The sequence below is a fragment of the Moschus berezovskii genome, chromosome 27 (assembly GCF_049115385.1).
Source record: "Moschus berezovskii isolate FMDL1 chromosome 27, NW_MosBer_1.0, whole genome shotgun sequence".
In the NCBI taxonomy this organism is placed as follows: domain Eukaryota; kingdom Metazoa; phylum Chordata; class Mammalia; order Artiodactyla; family Moschidae; genus Moschus; species Moschus berezovskii.
The window spans coordinates 8201403-8220525 of record NC_142486.1 but is presented as its reverse complement, the minus strand read 5'-3'; positions in this window follow the sequence as shown (position 1 = coordinate 8220525).

The window sequence follows — 19123 nt, the reverse complement described above, 5'->3', positions numbered from 1 at the left end:
CACGGACAAGGATTTTCAGCTGGGGTGTATGGTGTAGGAAAGATGAGCAATGGAGCAGAGCCCCACTTGCCTATGAAACTGCTAAGTACTTTGAAGCCCTTGTCTGCGTTAATTTTCCCTACTTTATAGGCAAGGAGACTGAAGCTCAGAGGTTAGGAAAGGGGAGAGCTGGCATTTGAACTGAGTTCTACCTGAGTTCAAGGTTCAGGCAGTGCCTCTCGCCAGGCGAGCTCACCTGTGATCCTGTTGGCAGGGGGCCACTCAGTTTTGAGGTGCAGGGGCAGCAAGTGGTCTCATGTCATGGTTGGATCCACCAGCAGGTGTGATAGGAAGAGACTGAGGGCAGGGATCGGAGATTACGTAGCTTCCCAGGGGAGGGACGATCAGGGAGCTGGCCAGAGGTCAAGAGAGTTAATTGGCTCCACTCCACACATTAGACCGACCTGACATGCCTAGAGGAGACGGCAATATGGAATCTGGGTGTGACCCCTGGTGCGTCCTAGATTGTGGGTAAGAAGCACCTGAAGATTTCCTAAGACCCAGTTCATGGAAGTCAGTCCAGAACCCATCTTTTAAAGCCCCTCCAAACTTGTAATAAACATTTTGCATCAGTTAAAAAAATAAAATCCCTCCCTAAACCCTGAGAAGCCTGACTAGGAGCCATGCCTCAGAGGACCACCTTTCCAGACTTGAAAGTCACCTGCCAGGGTTGAAATCTTAACTCAGCTGGGTGGCCAGTGTTACTTAACTCCGCCAAGCCTTAGTGTCCACACCCCGTCTGTAAAATGGGATGTAGTGACAATATCTGCCTTGTAGGTTATTATGAGGATTCAGTAAGATAACTCATGCCAAGTGTTTGGCTCCTCATCTGGATAGATCAAATGCCCACAAAAAGATGGTTACGTGTTTCCTTTATTTCCCAACAAATATTTATTATTGACTAAATGGCAGGTTAAGTTCTAGGGACAAGGGATCCAGGAGGGAACACGACTCAGAAAGTCCATTTCTTCATGGAAAGACCATTCTTTCACTGGGAGATAATATATCAAGCACAAAACAGTGATAATTATATCTTATAATCTGCCAGGCAATGACATATAAAATGCCTTTTGTAAGGAGCCTTTTATAAACTCTTCATTGACTTGGAAGCATTAAAAATTTTGCAAAAATATTGGCTTATTTACCAAAGAGGTAGTTCACTGAAGTGTACACCTATTAGAACATTTCAGCAAACAAAAGGCGGTCATCTGGTTTTGTTGTTTTCGTTACAAAAACTTGTTTATGAGCTGGTGAACTGACTAAACGATCCACAGGCTCTTCCAGCGACCTTTCATATATCATGGCATTCAATCTAATCTTTACGATAATGACCCTCTGGAGTAGATATTATTCGTTTTGTTGCACAGAGGTGAAGTAACTTGTTCCTGGTCACACGGTCCCTGACTGTACCTCGTTTGCAGCTGAAACCTCAACCACCATGTAGGGTGTTAGAAATACAAGGGGAACGTGAGGGAGAAAAAAGGTTAAGAAAAAGAAGGCAAATGGACAAGCTGATCCTAAAATTCACGCAGAAGTGCAAGGAACTCAGAACAGCCAAAACAATCGTGAAAAACAAAGCAAAGTTGGAGAACTAACACTTCCGGATTTCAAAACTTACTGCACCCTAAGGTAATCAAGATAGATTGATACTGGCATGAGGATAGATATGTAGATTAAAGGTACAGAGTTGAGAGTCCAGAAAGAAACCCTTACAATTACAGTCAATTGATTTTTGACAAGGGTGAAAAGTTCATTTGATGGGAAAGAATGGTCTCTCAACAGTCGTGCTGGAACAACTGGGTATCCACAAGCAAATAAATAAAGTGCACCCTTCTTCATACCACATAGAAGAATTAACTCAATATGGAGCAAAAATCTAAATGAAAGAGCTAAAACTATAAAACTCTTAGCCAGGCTCCTCTGTCCGTGGGGATTCTCCAGGCAAGACTACTGGAGTGGGTTGTCATTCCCTCCTCCAGGGGATCCTCCCAACCCAGGGATAGAACCCAGGTGGCCCACATTGCAGGTGGATGCTTTACCATCTGTGCCACCAGGGAAGCCCTTAGAAGAAAACATAGGTATAAATCTTTCTGACCTTGGATTAAGTTACTGTTTCTTTGATATGATACCAAAAGCACAAGTAAACAAACAAACAAAAAAGGTAAGTTGGACTTCTTTAAAATTAAAAATTTTTGTGAATCAAAGCACACTCTCTAGAAAGTGAGTAGCCAACCAACATAATGGGGGGAAATATTTGGAAATGATCTGATAATTCTAGGATCTAGAATATGCAAAGTCCACAATACAAAGAAATCTAATTTTAAAATAAGCAAAGAATTTAGACATTTCTCCAAAGAAGACAGACAAATGTTCCATAGGCACATGAAAAGATGCTCAACATCATTAGTCAATAGGGAAAAGCAATGAGATATCACTTCACACCCACAAGGATGGCCATGAAAAAAAAGCAACAGAAAATAAAAAGTGTTGCCAAGGAAATGGGAACCCTCACACATTACTCATGGGGAATGCAAGATGCTACAATTACTATGGAAAAATTTGGCAGTTCCTCAAAAAGTTAAATGTAGAGTTACAATATGACCCAATAACTTCACACCCTAACCCTAACCCTAACCCTAGAAAACGGAAAACAAATATTCACACAGAAACTTGCACCTGAATCTTCATAGCAACATTATTCATAGGAGCCGAAAAGTGGGAACAACCTGATGTCCCTCCAACGATAAATGGATGAGCAAAGGTACAGTGGAATATACAGTGGGATTTTATTCAGCCAGGAGAAGGAGTGAAGTACCGATATATCCATTATGTTAAATAATGGCACAACCCCAGACACTATGATTCCACTGATAAGAAATGTTCAGAACAGACGAATCCGCAGGGACTTACAGCAGATTACTGGCTGCCGGGGGCCTGGTAGGAGGGGAAAGTAGGGAGATACAGAGTTTCTTTTGGAGGTGATAAAAATATTCTAGAATTTAATAGTAGTGACGATTGTACAAATTGTGAGTATACCACTCACACGTATGTTTTAAAGAGGTTAAAATGATGAATTTTCATGTGATGTGGATTTTATCTCAATTAAAATTTAAAGAAGGGAATTCCCTGCCAATCTAGTGGTTAAGACTCTGTTCAATCCCTGGTGGGGAAACTAATCTCACAAGTCTTGCAGCGCAACCAAAATAGAAGAAGATTCTGAGAAAACCTTCAAAATGTTTGTTCAAATGGTGGGGCCTCGAAGGCATCATTAAGGCCTCACCCAGGTTCAAAAATCTCGTCCATCTCCCTCACGTGGCCTGACTTTCATCCAAGGGTCTGATTAATGAGAATGAAATCTGAGAGGGCACACAGGCAGGCAGGGAGCAGTGGGTTTTTCCCCGGCTCTCCCCGACACTGGGCACACTTCCTGGCAAACAGGCAGACAAGGAAGCTTCCTTGGCGGGTTCCGTGGCCAAGTCCTTAGAAACATGAAGCTTTGAGGGCCTCCTTCTCTCTCTTTCCTCCCCCGACCCTCCTAAGACCCCAGCACTTCCTTAACCCCTCTGTCCCTTCTTATATCAAAGCCTACTGTATAAAAAGGCAATACAAGGCACTCGTTCCCTCTACACACAAGTGACTTTTAACAACTTAAAATGGGCTTCCCAGGTGGTGCTAGTAGTAAAGAATACACCTGCCAATGCAGGAGACCCAGAAGATGCAGGTGTGACCCCTGGGTCTAGAAGATCCCCTGGAGGAGGAAATGGCAACCCACTCCAGTATTCTTGTCTGGGAAATTCCAGGGACAGTGGAGCCTAATGGGCTACAGTCCATGGGTTCGCAAAGAGTCGGACGCGACTGATAACTGAGCAAACACACACACGCACAATAGCTTAAAATAAGAGGGCTTCATGTATTCTAGGCCTCTGGAAATGAGGATCACGGAAGCCAGGTTTGTCCTTCTTGGAGAAGAGTGTTGAAAATATGCAAAGGGTGGGGGGACTTCCCTGGTGGTCCAGTGGTTAAGAGTCTGCGCCCATGCAGAGACACAGGTTCAATCCATGATCCGGGAAGCTCCCACATGCCGCAGGGCAACTAAGCCTGTGTGCCACAACCATTGAACCTGCACACTCTAGAGCTCGTGCTCCACCACAAGAGAAGTCCCTGCAGTGAGAAGCTCACGTACTGCAACTGGAGAGTAGTGCCTGCTCACGGCGACTAGAGAAGCCAGTGCAGCAACGAAGACCCAGGACAGCCAACAATAAATAAATAAATAAACTGTTTCAAAAAAGAAAATACGCAATGGGGGAAGGAGTGAGTGAACCCAAAGATGCTGAACTGAAAGCAGAGGTGTCCGTGTATATATCGTCTTTCAGAAGTGGGAGTACACCAGTAGTGATGAGCATAGCTAGCAAGGGTATTTCTCCTTGGAGAAATAAGCGATTCCAGTGCTGGGTCAAAGAAAGTAGAATCTGGAATATCCTTTTGGTGCCAGAAAGAAAGACATTGCTCAAAGAATCATAGGGATATGTCCAAAGGACACAGGAGCTAGCTTGCCGGAGCTCACACTGGCCAATCTGGGACAGTTGGATCAGTAATGGTGGATAGTGACAAACTGAATAAAATAAGAATCAATCAATTAACAAAGTTTTGGGGTTGAATTTTTGTCTCCCCTCAAAAAATGAGTGTTGGGGTCCTAACCCCCAGAATCAAAATGGGACCTGATCTGGAGACAGAGTCTTCACAGAGACAATCAAGTTAAAACGAGGTCATTCAGAAGAGAGAAAATCCGATATAACTGGTGTCCTTAGGCATGCACACAAGCTCAGTTGGTCAGTCATGTCTGACTTCTTAATGACCCTGTGGACTGTAGCCTCCAGGCTCCTCTGTCCATGGGATTTCCCAGGCAAGAACACTGGAGTAGGTTGCCATCTCCTCCTCCAGAGATCTTCCCCACCCAGGGATCAAACCTGCATCTCCTGCATGATAGCCAGATTCTTGACCACTGAGCCACCCCTGAACTTCCTCCGTCCATGGGATTTTACAGGCAAGAACACAGGAGTGGGTTGCCATTTGCTTCTCCAGGGGGATCTTCCCGATTCAGGGATCAAACCCATGTCTCTTGCATTTCCTGCATTCCCAGGTGGATTCTTTACCCCTAGCACCACCTGGGAAGCCCTTTCTGAGCTCTTACCTGATCCTTTATTATTCCCATTTCGCAGGTGAGGAAACTGAGGCTCAGAGAGGTTAAATGACCTACTCAAGCTCCAGAGCCATGATGCAGCAGGACTGGTCCTCCATCTTCCGGTGAAGAACCATGGCACCAGGCTCCATCAGCTCTCTCCTAGATTCCTGCCCCGACCTCCTAACTGAAGGTGGCTGAAGACAGAGTGTCTGGGGTGGAAAGTGAGGGAGATGCGGGAAGGAGCCAGGAGGATGGATGGGCACTGGGGTGAGACATGCAGGGGATTCGGGGGAGAGCAGGCTGGGGGTATCACTGCTATCCCTGGTACCCTCCCCGCCCGTTACCCAGCACACACACAGTCCCAAAGGACTGGGAACAGGGGATGGTCCTGGGACCCACTTACCTGGAGATGACAAAGTGACAAGTCGTAACACCAAGTCTAGAAATATTTCCCCTCTCTTATCAAGTCTGGGAGAGTAGGCAGGGAGGAGGGGCCTTGAGGGAAGGGAGGGGATCCTTCTATACATTTCATTTTTGCTTGGCTTGGAAACTCAAGAGCCCAAAGTTCACAAGGACGTCTGAGAACATGGCTTCATTGCATCAGGAGGGCGAATGCTCGGGCTGAGAGGCCAGCCCACTGATAGACCATGGGAGCTCTTTGACGGGGCGGTCATCTTCCCGGAAGGGAAGTGGCCCTGGGCAGTGCAACGGGGAGACAGGTGACAGCTATGAAGCACCTTGCCCTTTGATCTCTTGATAGGAGGACTTCCCAGAACTCAACTTTTTTTTTTTCATGAAACACCTTTATTTTACTGGGCTGTAAAAAAAAATTGCTGTTGTTGAGTCACTAAGTCTTGTCTGACTCTTTTCGATCCCATGGACTATAAGCCTGCCAGGCTCCTCTGTCCATGGGATCTCCCAGGCAAGAATACTGGAGTGGGTTGCCATTTCCTTCTCCAGGCGGGTCTTCTTGACCCAAGGATCGAACCCAAGTCTCCTGCATTGGCAGGCAGATTCTTTGCCACTGAGGCACACTTGGAAATTGAATATGAGGTAATCTCAAAGGCAAATAAATAGTTAATAGAGACGAAGGTGTCAACTGGCAAGCATCAAGGTAAAAATAAAGGTCTGTGGCCAAGGCTGGGGGTAGAGGAAACCCCAAGAGGTCATGATCCACGCAAACAGGGCTGGTGGACGGGGTGTTGACAGGGAGGTAGGATGGAGTAAGAAATATTTCCTGGTTAGAGATGTTCACTTCTCCATTCCTTCCCAAGAGTGGTTTTAATTCCCTCAAGAAAGGGAAAAACAAATATCATCTATTAATGCATCTATACGGAATCTAGAAAAACGGTACTGATGAACTGATTTGCAGGGCAGGAATAGAGACGCAGGTGTAGAGAACAGACTTGTGGACCCAGGGTGGGAAGGAGAGGGTGGGATGAATCGAGAGAGCAGCACTGAGACGCATACACTGCCATGTGTGAAGCAGAGAGCCGGGAGCAAGCTGCTGCGCGCACAGAGAGCTCATTTTGGTTCCCTCTGTTGGCCTAGAGGGGCAGGAAGGTCCGAGCATGGAGGCTCAAGAGGGAGGGGATATATGGATACTTACAGCTGATTCATGTTGTTGTCCAGCAGAAACTAACACAACTTTGTAAAGCAATCATACTCCAGTTAAAAATAAATTTTTAAAAAAATTCCAAAATATTCACATTGGTTACTTCTGACTCCAGGAATTTTAAATAAAAAAATTTTCTACATTTCCTGAAAAGAAAAAGAAGAAAGGAGAAACAAAATTAACCCTCATCTTTAACAAAAGTGAATAAAATAAGCTGCATTGAGTCTTTCAGCAAACACACAACACCAATATGTAAGATGTTTGTTTCCAACTGAAACAGGGTTAGGAAACATTATGTAATGAATCAAAAATCTAATTGTAAGCCTGCTTATTGATGATGTATATAAATATACTGGTAAAATAGGATTCTTGACCAAGGAATAAAAACTAAATATATGATTATGTGAGTGGCTCAGTGCATAAAATGAACTCAAAAATAAAAAATATTAAAATCTCATAAACTTAAAATAATCATTCTTGCGGTATGAATTTATGCATTCACTCTATTTGCGTTTATCATACATCAAGCTTATAGTAGGGAATCCTTCATGGTTCAGCCAGTAAAGAATTCACCTGCAATGCGAGAGACCTGGGTTCAATCCCTGGGTCAGAAAGATCCCTTGGAGAAGGGAACAGCAACCCACTCCAGTATTCTTGCCTGTAGAATTCCATAGACAGAGGAGCCTGGTGGACTACAGTCCATGGAGTCGCAAAGAGTTGGATAAAACTGAGCATACAGGCACATTGTTATGTCTTAGACACTGGAGGTCCCAGGAAGACAGAAGCAGGGGTCAAGAGGTAAACTCAACAAAGGAAGACATCAGTAGTGGCCAGAGCCGTATAGAGGCAAATCTGCCCATCTTGGATGATATCAAGATCCCCAACAAGTGGGCCATGCAAGCACTTCTTGGCAGACCTCCCTAGTAGGAAATTCAAGCTTTAGATGAAGAAGTCCAATTTAACTCTGAGGTTCTGGGATTCAGGGAAGAACACATTTCAGACTCAATGCCACTAGAACTCGAAGTCCAATGCAAAGACAAACACATGAATAATTACACTTGAGCATGATAAGACATAGGAAGCAGGGATTAAGAGCGTGCGCATTAGAGGTAATTAGGCCGGGGCTCAGATCCTGGCTCTGTAGGACTCGATTTTGTCATCTGTGAAGTGGGGATGAAACCCTTTGCTTCACAGGGGTATCAGGAGAAGAGAGTGAACCCCTAGCTGGCAGGGTGCCTGACCTGCAGTAAATGTTAACAAGGGGGAGTCATCGCTAGTGCCAAGCACTTGCCAGGCACAAAGGTACAAAGGGCTCTGGGAGCACAGAGGAAAACATGGCTGCATGTGGGGGATGGGGAAGCTTCAGGAAAAAAAGGCAGCCCACTCCTGGGCGTATATTTGGAGAAAACCGTAATGTGAAGAGATACGTATATCCCAATGTTCACTGCAGCACTATTTACGTATCCAGGACACGGAAGCAGCTTAAATGTCCATTGACAGAGGAATGGGTAACGAAGTCGTGGCACATATATACAATGGAATATTACTCAGCCATAAAAAAGAATGAAATCGTGCCATTTGCAGAGACATGGATGGGCCTAGAGATTGTCATACTGAGTGAAGTAAGTCAGACAGAGAAAGACAAAATACCCTATGATATCGCTTATATGTGGAATCTAAAAAAATGGTATAAATGAGCCTGTTTATAAAACAGCAATAGAGTCACAGCTGTAGAAAGCAAAGCTATGATTACCAAGGGGGAAAGGGAGAAGGAAAAATTGGGAGATTGGGATGACGTACACACACTGTATATAAAATAGATAATAAGGATCTACTGTTTAGCACAGGGAACACTACCCAACACTCTGTAATGACCTGTATGGGAAAAGAGTCTAAAAAAGGAGTGGGTGTATGTACACATAAACTGACTCACTTTGCTGTACACCTGCAGCTAACACAACTTTGTAAATCAACTACACTCCAATAAAAATTAATTTTTTTTATTCTACATTTTTTTATTTTACAGTATTATATTGGTTGGTTTTGCCATACATTGATATGAATCTGCCCCGGGTGTACATGAGTTCCCCTTCCTGAACCCACCTCCCTCCTCCCCTTATCCTCCCTCTGGGTCATCCCCGCACACCAGCCCCGAGCATCCTGTAACATGCATCGACCCTGAACTGGTGATTCGTTTCACATATGACAACATACATGTTTCAATGCCATTCTCCCAAATCATCCCACCCTCACCCTCTCCCATAGAGTCCCAAAAACTGTTCTATACATCCGTGTCTCTTTTGCTGTCTCATATACAGGGTTGTCATTTCCATCTTTCTAAATTCCATATGTATGCGTTAGTATAATTTTTTTTTTTTAAGAAAAGAAGACAGCACAGGAGCTCCCACAGGACGAGGGGGTCAAAGGTATTCTAAGCCCATGGGAAGCCTGGTGAGCAACAGATTGACTGCATTCTGGAAGGGATGAGAGGAGATGAAGTTGGGAGATTGGTGGCAGAGATAACACAAACATACCTCTATCGTCTTGCCCCAAACGCAACTCACGGATTGTTCCTTAACAGCCAGTCAAGTCACCACTGTCCCCTTCCCCATATCTAATAATGCCTCTAATTTTGTTGACTGAACCTATTTAACTCCCAGACCCACCTGTTCCTTCCCAACCCCACCCCACTGCCCCCCAACTAGCCTCCGTCCCATCTGTTCTGCAAACAGATGCAAGAAATCTCCTCCTACAGTGCAAACCACCTGGCTCACTCCCCCGCCTAGAATTCTTCACTAGGACCCCATCACCAACAGCTAAACTTTCCATCATCTCCAGAATGTTTACCCACCACCCAATCTATCTTACACCTAACTGAAATTGAGCTCAGCCCAAAATATCCATGACCGAGTTCCCCAGCAGTCCAGTGGTTAGGACTTGGTGCTCTCACTGCCAGGGGCCTGGGTTTGATCCCTGGTCGGGCCACTAAAATGCCTCAAGCTGCATGCACAGTTAAAAAAAAAAGAAAAATGAAAAAAGCACACACACACACAATCCTTGAAATCACAGATTTAATGTACTGGCTGTATTTTTTTCCAATATGCACTGAAATAAACCCACAAGTATTAAAGTAAACCAGGAATGAGTATGTGTGTGTGTGTGTGTGTGTGTGTGTGTGTGTGTGTGAAACTATTCATGGTCTGCCCGTATCCCCTGTTGCTGCTGCTCCTGCTGCTGAGTTGCTTCAGTCGTGTCCAACTCTGTGCAACCCCATAGACGGAAGCCCACCAGGCTCCTCTGTCCCTGGGATTCTCCAGGCAAGAACACTGGAGTGGGTTGCCATTTCCTTCTCCAATGCATGAAAGTGAAAAGTGAAAGTGAAGGCGCTCAGTCGTGTCCGACTCTTCGAGACCCCATGGACTGCAGCCCACCAGGCGCCTCCGTCCACGGGATTTTCCAGGCAAGAGTACTGGAGTGGGGTGCCATTGCCTTCTCTGGCCCGTATCCCCTAGTTCTTATCAATTCAGGGCACATTGGCCTGGCTTCCATCTGTCAGTACCTGGCTGACTCTGCCCCCTGAGGTCAGGTTGACCTGCTGGGGAAGTGGACTCAGAAACTCCAACCAAGTGACTGATACCAACACCAGTGATTATCAGCAAATACCTTGGCAGCTCTTGGTTGACAGACAGATGAGTTGCAGCCCAGTGATGCACTGGTAAATCTTTAACAACTGGGTCTGAGGGGAAAGCTCTGTTTTGCAACATTTGCTTATTCCTATGATGTAAATGGGCTTCCCTGGTGGCTCAGTGGTAAACGTGGGTTGGATACCCGGGTCAGGAAGATCCCCTGGAGAAGGAAATAGCAACTGACTCCAATATTCTTATTTGGGAAATCCCACAGACAGAGGAGCCTGTCGGGCTACAGTCCATGTAGTCGCAAAGAGTCAGATGTGACTTAGTGACTAAGCGATAACAACACATGATGTAAATACTCCTCACATGCCTGATTCCAAGTTTTCAACCTGAACATGGAGTTGGGAAGAGATGCTGTCCCAGGTGGGATGAGCTAGCTTTCGTGTACCACTGGGTAGAACCCAGAATGGGGACTTAGGGGACTCGTGGTCCTTAAGTCCTAGGAGATACAAGGAGGGGAAACAGTGGTATTGAGAGGGAGGCTGGAAGGTATTTACTAACTGGAGGCTCACCAAAAGCAGGTGGTTGCAGGAGGAAGGGAAGGCCTCTGGGCATGAGCACAGGGTCCCTCGGATAGGCCACAGCTAAGGACCCCACGCCTAAGAAGACAAGGCTTCCCCAGGCTTGCAGACAGCCATCCAGTTTCCTGTCTTGCCCAAGGCCAGGTCCCATCCTTCTCTTGCAGAAAGAGCTCCTGATTGGAAGTCAAGGAAGGATCAGATTCTGCTGATCCACAAGAGCTCACGGCCAAGGACCTCAGTAAAAGGAGAAGTGAAAGGGCATTCTTCCTGATGGATTATCACAGCTGGATTTCTTCCCCAAGACAGAAAGAAACTGAGGCTGAAGCCACAGAGGCCCGGCTCCTTCACTGGGCTACCCAAGGGTATTGAAGAGGTGGGTCTGGGATCAGACACACTCTTCCCACTTGCTTGACTCCAAATCTCACGGGATTGGTTGGAATCATCAGAAATCTTATGCTTCTGGTATGTACTTGCTTGTCCTACCCCCTGGAACCAGAAGAAGGCTTGGATGACAGAGAATAACAGGCGCACTCGGCAAACTGCAAAGCAAGAGTAGAAACAAGTGGTGGAATTATGGTGATGCCCAATCCATCCAAGACCCCTGGGGTCAGTGGCTCCTACTCATGGGCTCGGTGGCTCAGGCCACAGAAGAAAGTGCTTGTTGGGTTGGGTCGTTAGCTATCCAGCAAGTTTGGGGCATCTGGGGGAGATGGGGTTCTAAACGAGCTCCTGGGGGAGGTGGGAGGCACCATAATGGCACTGAGAGGGGAGATGGGAAGAGTCTCCACACCAACCCCTCCCCGCAAACCCCCTCTGTCCTCAGGAGGCTTACAGCCTCAGCAGGAAGACAGGGCGCACGAGAAAGCCCACTGTGCTCATCTTTCCCCTGGTTTCTGCCGCCAAGGACCTTAACACATGGCTTCTTACAAGGAATGATTTCCTGACGGACAGTCTCCCAGAATATGATGATGCCAAGAGGAGACACTGTCTGCACAGCATGAGCAGTTCTGTTTTGCAGTCTTGCAGCAACATGGGAAGACCCTGGACCAAGAGTTGATAGATTCTGATTTCAGCTCTGCTACTTAGTGGCTTAGTAAGAGCAGCTGCTGCTGCTGCTGCTAAGTCGCCTCAGTCGTGTCCGACTCTGTGCAACCCCATAGACAGCAGCCCACTGGGCTCCCCCATCCCTGGGATTCTCCAGGCAAGAACACTGGAGTGTTTTGCCATTTCCTTCTCCAAGGCATGAAAGTGAAAAGTGAAAGTGAAGTCGCTCGGTGGTGTCCAACACTTAGCAACCCCATGGACTGCAGCCTACCAGGCTCCTCCATCCATGAGATTTTCCAGGCAAGAGTACTGGAGTGGGGTCCCATTGCCTTCTCCATAGGGAGAGCAGACAATTCACTAATTCTCCCTGAGCCCCAGTTTTCCCACCTGTAAGATGGGCATGGAGATCTCCACCCTGTTTGCCTGCCCAAAAGCATTGTCAAAGACTTAGCTGAGTTAGTGAGTGTGAGATGTGTGTGTGTATTTAGTTGCTCAGTTGTGTCTGACTCTTTGTAAACCCATGGACTGTAGCCCACCAGGCTCCTATCCAGAGGATTCTCCAGGCAGGGATACTGGAGTGGGTTGCCATTCCCTCCTCCAGGGGATCTTCCCAACTCAGTGATCAAACCCATGTCTCCTGCATCTCTGGCATTGCAGGCAGATTCTTTACCATCGAACCTCCAGGGAAGCCCACTCTCTGGCAGAAACATACCAAATTCTAGAATCCCAGAAGGAAGGCAGGTGTTCAGCATAAACCATATTGCTTGAACGAATGTTCTGGCCAGAATGAATCTTCCTTATCAGTTAACTATTGACTAGGAACACTCCATGGAGAAGGCAATGGCAACCCAATCCAGTGTTCTTGCCTGGAAAATCCCATGGACGGAGGAGCCTGGTGGGCTGCTATCTATGGGGTCGCACAGAGTCTGACACGACTGAAGCGACTTAGCAGCAGCAGCAGGAACACTCCAAGGACCAGGCTTCCCAGGTGGCACTAATGATAAAGAACCCGTCTCTCAATGCAGGAGACGTAAAAGATGCAAGTTCGATCCCTGGGTGGGGAAGATCCCCTGGAGGAGGGCATGGCAACCTACTCCAGTATTCTTGCCTGGAGAATCCCATGAACAGAGGAGCCTGGTAGGCTACAGCCCATGGGGTCACAAAGAGTTGGACAGGACTGAAGCGACTTAGCATGCATGCACTCCAAGGACCAAGTTCCCAGGTGCCAACCAAAGACCAAACTTGTAAGCAGGTCTTTCTAAGGCTAGGTCTGAGGATAGGCTGACTAGGCTATGAGTAACTCTTTTCTGCACAGAACTAAATATTCCAATGAAAAGGCAGAGGTTGTCAGACTGGATAAAAGAGCAAGACTCCACTATATGCTGTCTACAAAAGATGCATTTTAAGTGTAAAGACACAGATAGGTTGAAAATAAATAGATGGGGGAAGACATATAAATCTAGGGAGGGACCTTTTGTCATAATTCATCAGGAAGACATAACAATTATAAATATGTATATGGTTGTTAATAGAGTTTAAAGATACATGAAGAAAAGGACTTTTCTAGTGGTTCAGTGGTTAAGACTCTGCACTACCAATGCAGGGAGCATGGGTTTGATTCCAGGTCAGGGAACTAAGTTCCTGCATACAGTGCAGAACAACCAAAGAAATAAAAAAAAAAATTAAAGACACATAAGGAAAAATTGCCAGAATTAGAGAGAAAAAAACAGATTCACAATTATAGTTGGAGATTATAACACAGTTCTCTCAGTAATTGGAAGAAGAAGTAGATTCAAAATCAGTATGGACACAGAAGTTCTGAATAAGGTTGGCCCATGGGCTTCCCTGGTGGCTCAGAGGTTAAAGCATCTACCCCCAATGCGGGAGACCCGGGTTCGATCCCTGGGTCGGGAAGATCACCTGGAGAAGGAAACGGTAACCCACTCCAGTATTCTTGCCTGGAGAATCCCATGGACGGAGAAACCTGGTAGGCTACAGTCCACGGGGTCGCATAGAGTCGGACACGACTGAGCGACAGAACGGAACTAACGTTTATAGAACACGTCTTCGACAAAGGCAGAATATATTTTTCCCAAATGCATATAATATGGCCATTGAGATACACAATGTGCTTGGCCAATTGCTCAGTACATTTCAAAAAACTGAAATATGGGCTTCCCTGGTGGTACAGTGGTTAAGAATCTGCCTGCCAATGCCGGGGACAAGGGTTCAATCTCTGGTCTGGAGTGATCCTACATGCCTCGGGGCAACTAAGCCCAGGTGCCACAACTGCTGAAGCCTGAACACCTAGAGCCCTTGCTTTACAACAGGAGAAGCTACAGTGATGAGAAATGCATGCGCCACAGGTAGAGAGGAGCCCCCACTTGCTGCAACTAGAAAAAGCGGCTTGCAGTAAGGAAGACCCACAGCAGCCAAAAATAAATAAATTTTAAAAACTGAAATATTAAAGAAAATGTCCTCTGACCAAAATGGAATTAAATGAAAACCAGTAATGATAACAAATCTACGAAAATGTATTTGGGAATTAAACACCACGTTTCTTAGTAATCCATAGATCAAGGAGGGAATTAGCGGGGAGCTTAGAAAAGATTTTGAATTGGGTAATAGTGAAAATACAACATATCAAAGGTTGTGGGATTCAACTAAAACAGTGATTAGAGAGAAATTTAGAGTTTTTAATGCTTATATTAGACAGAGAGAGAGAAAGGTTTAAAATTGGTGACCCATATTTTTAACTTTAGAAGCTAGAAAAAAAATACAAAGATTAATCCAAAGGAAGCAAAAGGAAGCAAATAATAAAGATCAGAGCAAAAATCAATCAGAGAACTAATATAGAGTAAATTAACAAAGCCCAAAGTTGCTCATTAGGGCTTTGATTAATAAATTTGATTAATAAAGATGAATAAAATTGATACTAATCCTAGCAAGATGGATAAAGAACAAAACAGGTGTTCCCACCACAGGTTCTATACACATTAAGAACATAAGGAAAATAACCAATGGGTCAGAAAAGAGGTAACAAGGAAAATCAGAGAACACTCTGATATGAATGAAAATGAAAACACTATACTGAAACTTATGGGCTGCCACTGAAGCAGTGCTTACAGGGAATAATACGCATAACTACATGTCAACAAAATAGATAACGTAAGCAGAATTGACACATGCCTAGAAGGACACAGACTACCAAAACTGACTCAAGAATAATTTGAAACTCTGAATAGGTGTATGACTAGAGATTGGATTAGTAATCAAAAGCCACCCACAAGGAAAAGCTGAGTCCCAGATGACTTCACTGGTGAATTCCACCAAACATTTAAAGAAGAAGTAATATCAATTCTTCACAAATTCTTCCAAGAAATAGAAAATGAAGAAACACTTTCCAACCCATTCTATGAGGCCAGTATCGGCCTGCTACCAAAATCAGACAAAAATATCACAAGAAAAGGAAACTACATACCAATATCTCTTATAAATATAGACACACAAATTCTCAACAGAATGCTAGCAAACTGAATCTAGTAGCATAAGAAAATTATTATATACCGTAACCAAGCAGGACTTATCCCAAGAAGGCAAGGTTATTTTAACATAAAAAATTAATCAGTGTAACACACTGTATCAATAGAATAAAGGGCAGAAACATGATCATCTCATAAATGCAGGAAAAGCATTTGACAAAACTCAACACCTCCACGAAAAACCACTCAAAACCTAGGCAGATAGTTCCTCACCTGATAAAGGGCATCTACAAATAACCCACAGTTAACAACGCACTTAATGGTGAAAGATTGAATGCCTTCTCCCTAAGATCAGAAACAGCCAGGGGTGTCTTCTCATCACTTCTATTAGACATTTTACTGGAGGTTCTAGCCAGGGCAACTCAGCAAGAAAAAGAAATAAAAGGCATTCAGATTGGAAAGCAAGAAATAAAGTATCTCTATTTGTGGATTACATGACATTATATATAGAAAACCCTAAATAACACACACACACACACACACAATTAGAGCTAGTAAATGAGTTCAGGATACAAGAGCAATATTTTAAAAGTTATATGTCTGGGAATTCCATGGTGGTCCAGTGGTTAGGACTTCACCTTCACTGCCAAGGGCACAGGTTCAATCCCTGGTTGGGGAACTAAGGTCCTACAAGCTGCATGGTATGTCCCAGGGGAAAAAAAAAAGATTATTTATTTCTACACACTAGGAGTGAACAATCTGAAAATGAAATTAAACAATTCCATTTACAGTAGCATCGAAAAGAATACAATAACCAGGAATACATTTAACCAAGGAGGTGAATGAATTATATACTGAAAGCTACAAAATATTTTTTTTTATTTTATAAAACATTGTTGAAAGAAATTTAAAATGATCTAAATAAATGGAAAAACATTCCATGTCTATGGGTTGGAGACTTATTATTGTTACGATGACAACATTCCAGAAGTTGATTTACTAGCAGAATACCAGGTGGCTTTTTTGCAGAAATTGACAAGCTGACTCTAAAATTCATATGGAAATTCAAAGGGCCAAGAATAGCCAAAAAAGGAAGGAAAAAAATTGGAGGACTAACACTTCCTGATTTCAGAATTACTACAAACGAATCAAGATAGTTTGATACTGGTATAAAGATCAATGTATAGATCAGTGGAATAGAATTAACAGCCCAGAAATAAATCGTCACATTTACAGTCAAGGGCTTCTCTGGTAGCTCAGTTGGTAAAGAATCCACCTGCAATGCACAAGACCCCAGTTCGATTTCTGGGTTGGGAAGATTGCCTGGAGAAGGGAGAGGCTATGCACTCTGGTATTCATGGGCTTCCCTGGTTGCTCAGCTGGTAAAGAATCCACCTGCAAGGCGGGACACCTGGATTCGATCCCTGAGTTGGGAAGATCCTCTGGAGGAGGGCATGGCAACCCACTCCAGTATTCTTGCCTAAATAATCCCATGAACAGAGGGGCCTGGCGGACTACAGTTGATAGGATCGCAAAGAGGGGGACATGACTGAGTGACTAAGCACACAGCACATTTACAGTTAATTGATTTTTGACACAAGTACCAAGTCTGTTCAAGGGGAAAAAACAGGCTTTTCAACAGACGATGCTGGGACAGCTGGATACCTATACACAAAAGAAAGATATTGAACTCCTACCTCATACTATATGCAAAAACTAACTCAAAATGAGCCAGAAGCTTAAACATAAGAGCTAAAACTATGAACATAGGAAGGAAACATAGGGGCAAATCTTCTGGGTTTGGTAACGGATTTTTAGATATGACATGAAAAGCACAGGGCTTCCATGGTGGCTCCGTGGTAAAGAGCCAATGCAGGAGACACCGGTTCAATGGTTCCGTCCTTGATCTGGGAAGATCACATATGCCATAGGGCCACAACCATTGAGCCTGTGCTCCAGAGCCCAGGAACTGCAATTACTGAGCCCACGTGCTACAACTACTGAAGCCCACTCTCCCTACAGCCTGTGCTCTGCAGCCATAGGTGCCACCGCAGTGAGCAGCCTGCATAGTGCAGCGAGAGAGTAGACCCTGCTCACCGCAACGAGAGAAAAGCCTGTGCAGCAACGAAGACACAGCACAGCCAAAGAGAAATAAATAAAATCATACTTAAAAAAGCACAAGCCACCAAACAGGCAACAGACTGAACTGCGTTAACATTTGAAAGTTTGTGCTGTGAAGAACACTATCAAGAAAGTGAAAAGACCAATATCTTGCAATAACCTATAATGGAAAATAATCTGAAAAAGAACATATGTGTGTATGTATAACTGAATTGCCTTGCTGTGTACCTGAAACATACTTCAATAAAATACATAGATTAAGAAAAGAAACAAATAAATAAAACTACTCAAAAAAAAAGTGAAATGACAACTCTCAGAAAAAGATAAAATATTTGTGAATCACACATCTGATAAGGGACTTGTACCTCAAATATGTAAAGTAGTTTTACAACTCAATAATAAAGAGACAAATAACCTGATTAAAAATAGACAAAGGATCTGAACAGATGTTTTTCCAAATAAGGTGCTGAAATGACTGATAAGCATGTGAAAAGATAGTCAACATTCTTAGTCATGAGAGAAATGCAGTTTAAAACCACAATGAGATAGCACTTTATACTGACTATAATGGTTCTAATAAAAAAGACAGATAATGACAGGTGATATGGGGATGTGGAAAAATTTGAACCTTCATGCAGTGCTGTTAGGAATGTAAAATGGCACAGCCATTCTGGAAAATAGACTGGAAGTTCTTCAAAAGGTCAAGCATACAACCCAGCAGTTTTTCTCTAAGGTATATAACCAAGAGCAATGAAGGCATACATCAACACAAAGCTTTGACATAATGTTTGTAATAAGTGAAGTTGCTCAGTCATGTCTGACTCTTTACGACACCATGGACTGTAGCCGACTAGGCTCCTCTGTTCCTGGAATTTTCCAGGCAAGAATACTGGAGTGGGTTGCCATTTCCTTCTCCAGGGGATCTTCCAGACACAGGGATCAAACCCAGGTCTCCTGCATTGCAGGCAGACGCTTTCCAATCTGAGCCACCTAGAGCAGCATTATTTATAATAGTTCCAAAGTGGAAACAACCCAATATCTATCAATTGATGAATCGTTATAAAATGTAGTAGGGCTTCCCAGATGTCTCAGTGGTAAAGAATCCTTCTGCCAAGGAAGAGATGCAGACATAATCCCTGGGTCGGAAAGATCCCCTGAAGGAGAAAATGGCAACCCGATCCAGTATTCTTGCCTGGGAAATCCCATGAACAGAGGAGCCTGGTGGGCTATAGTCCATGGGGTCACAAAGAGTCGGACATGACTTAGTGACTAAACAACAACAACAACAAATACCCATGTAATTGAATATTGTTATTCAGGCGCTAAGTCGTGTCTGACTCTTTTTGACTTCATGGACTGCAGCCCGCCAGGCTTCCCTATCCTTCACCATCTCCCGGAGTTTGCTCAAACTCATGTCCATTAAGTCA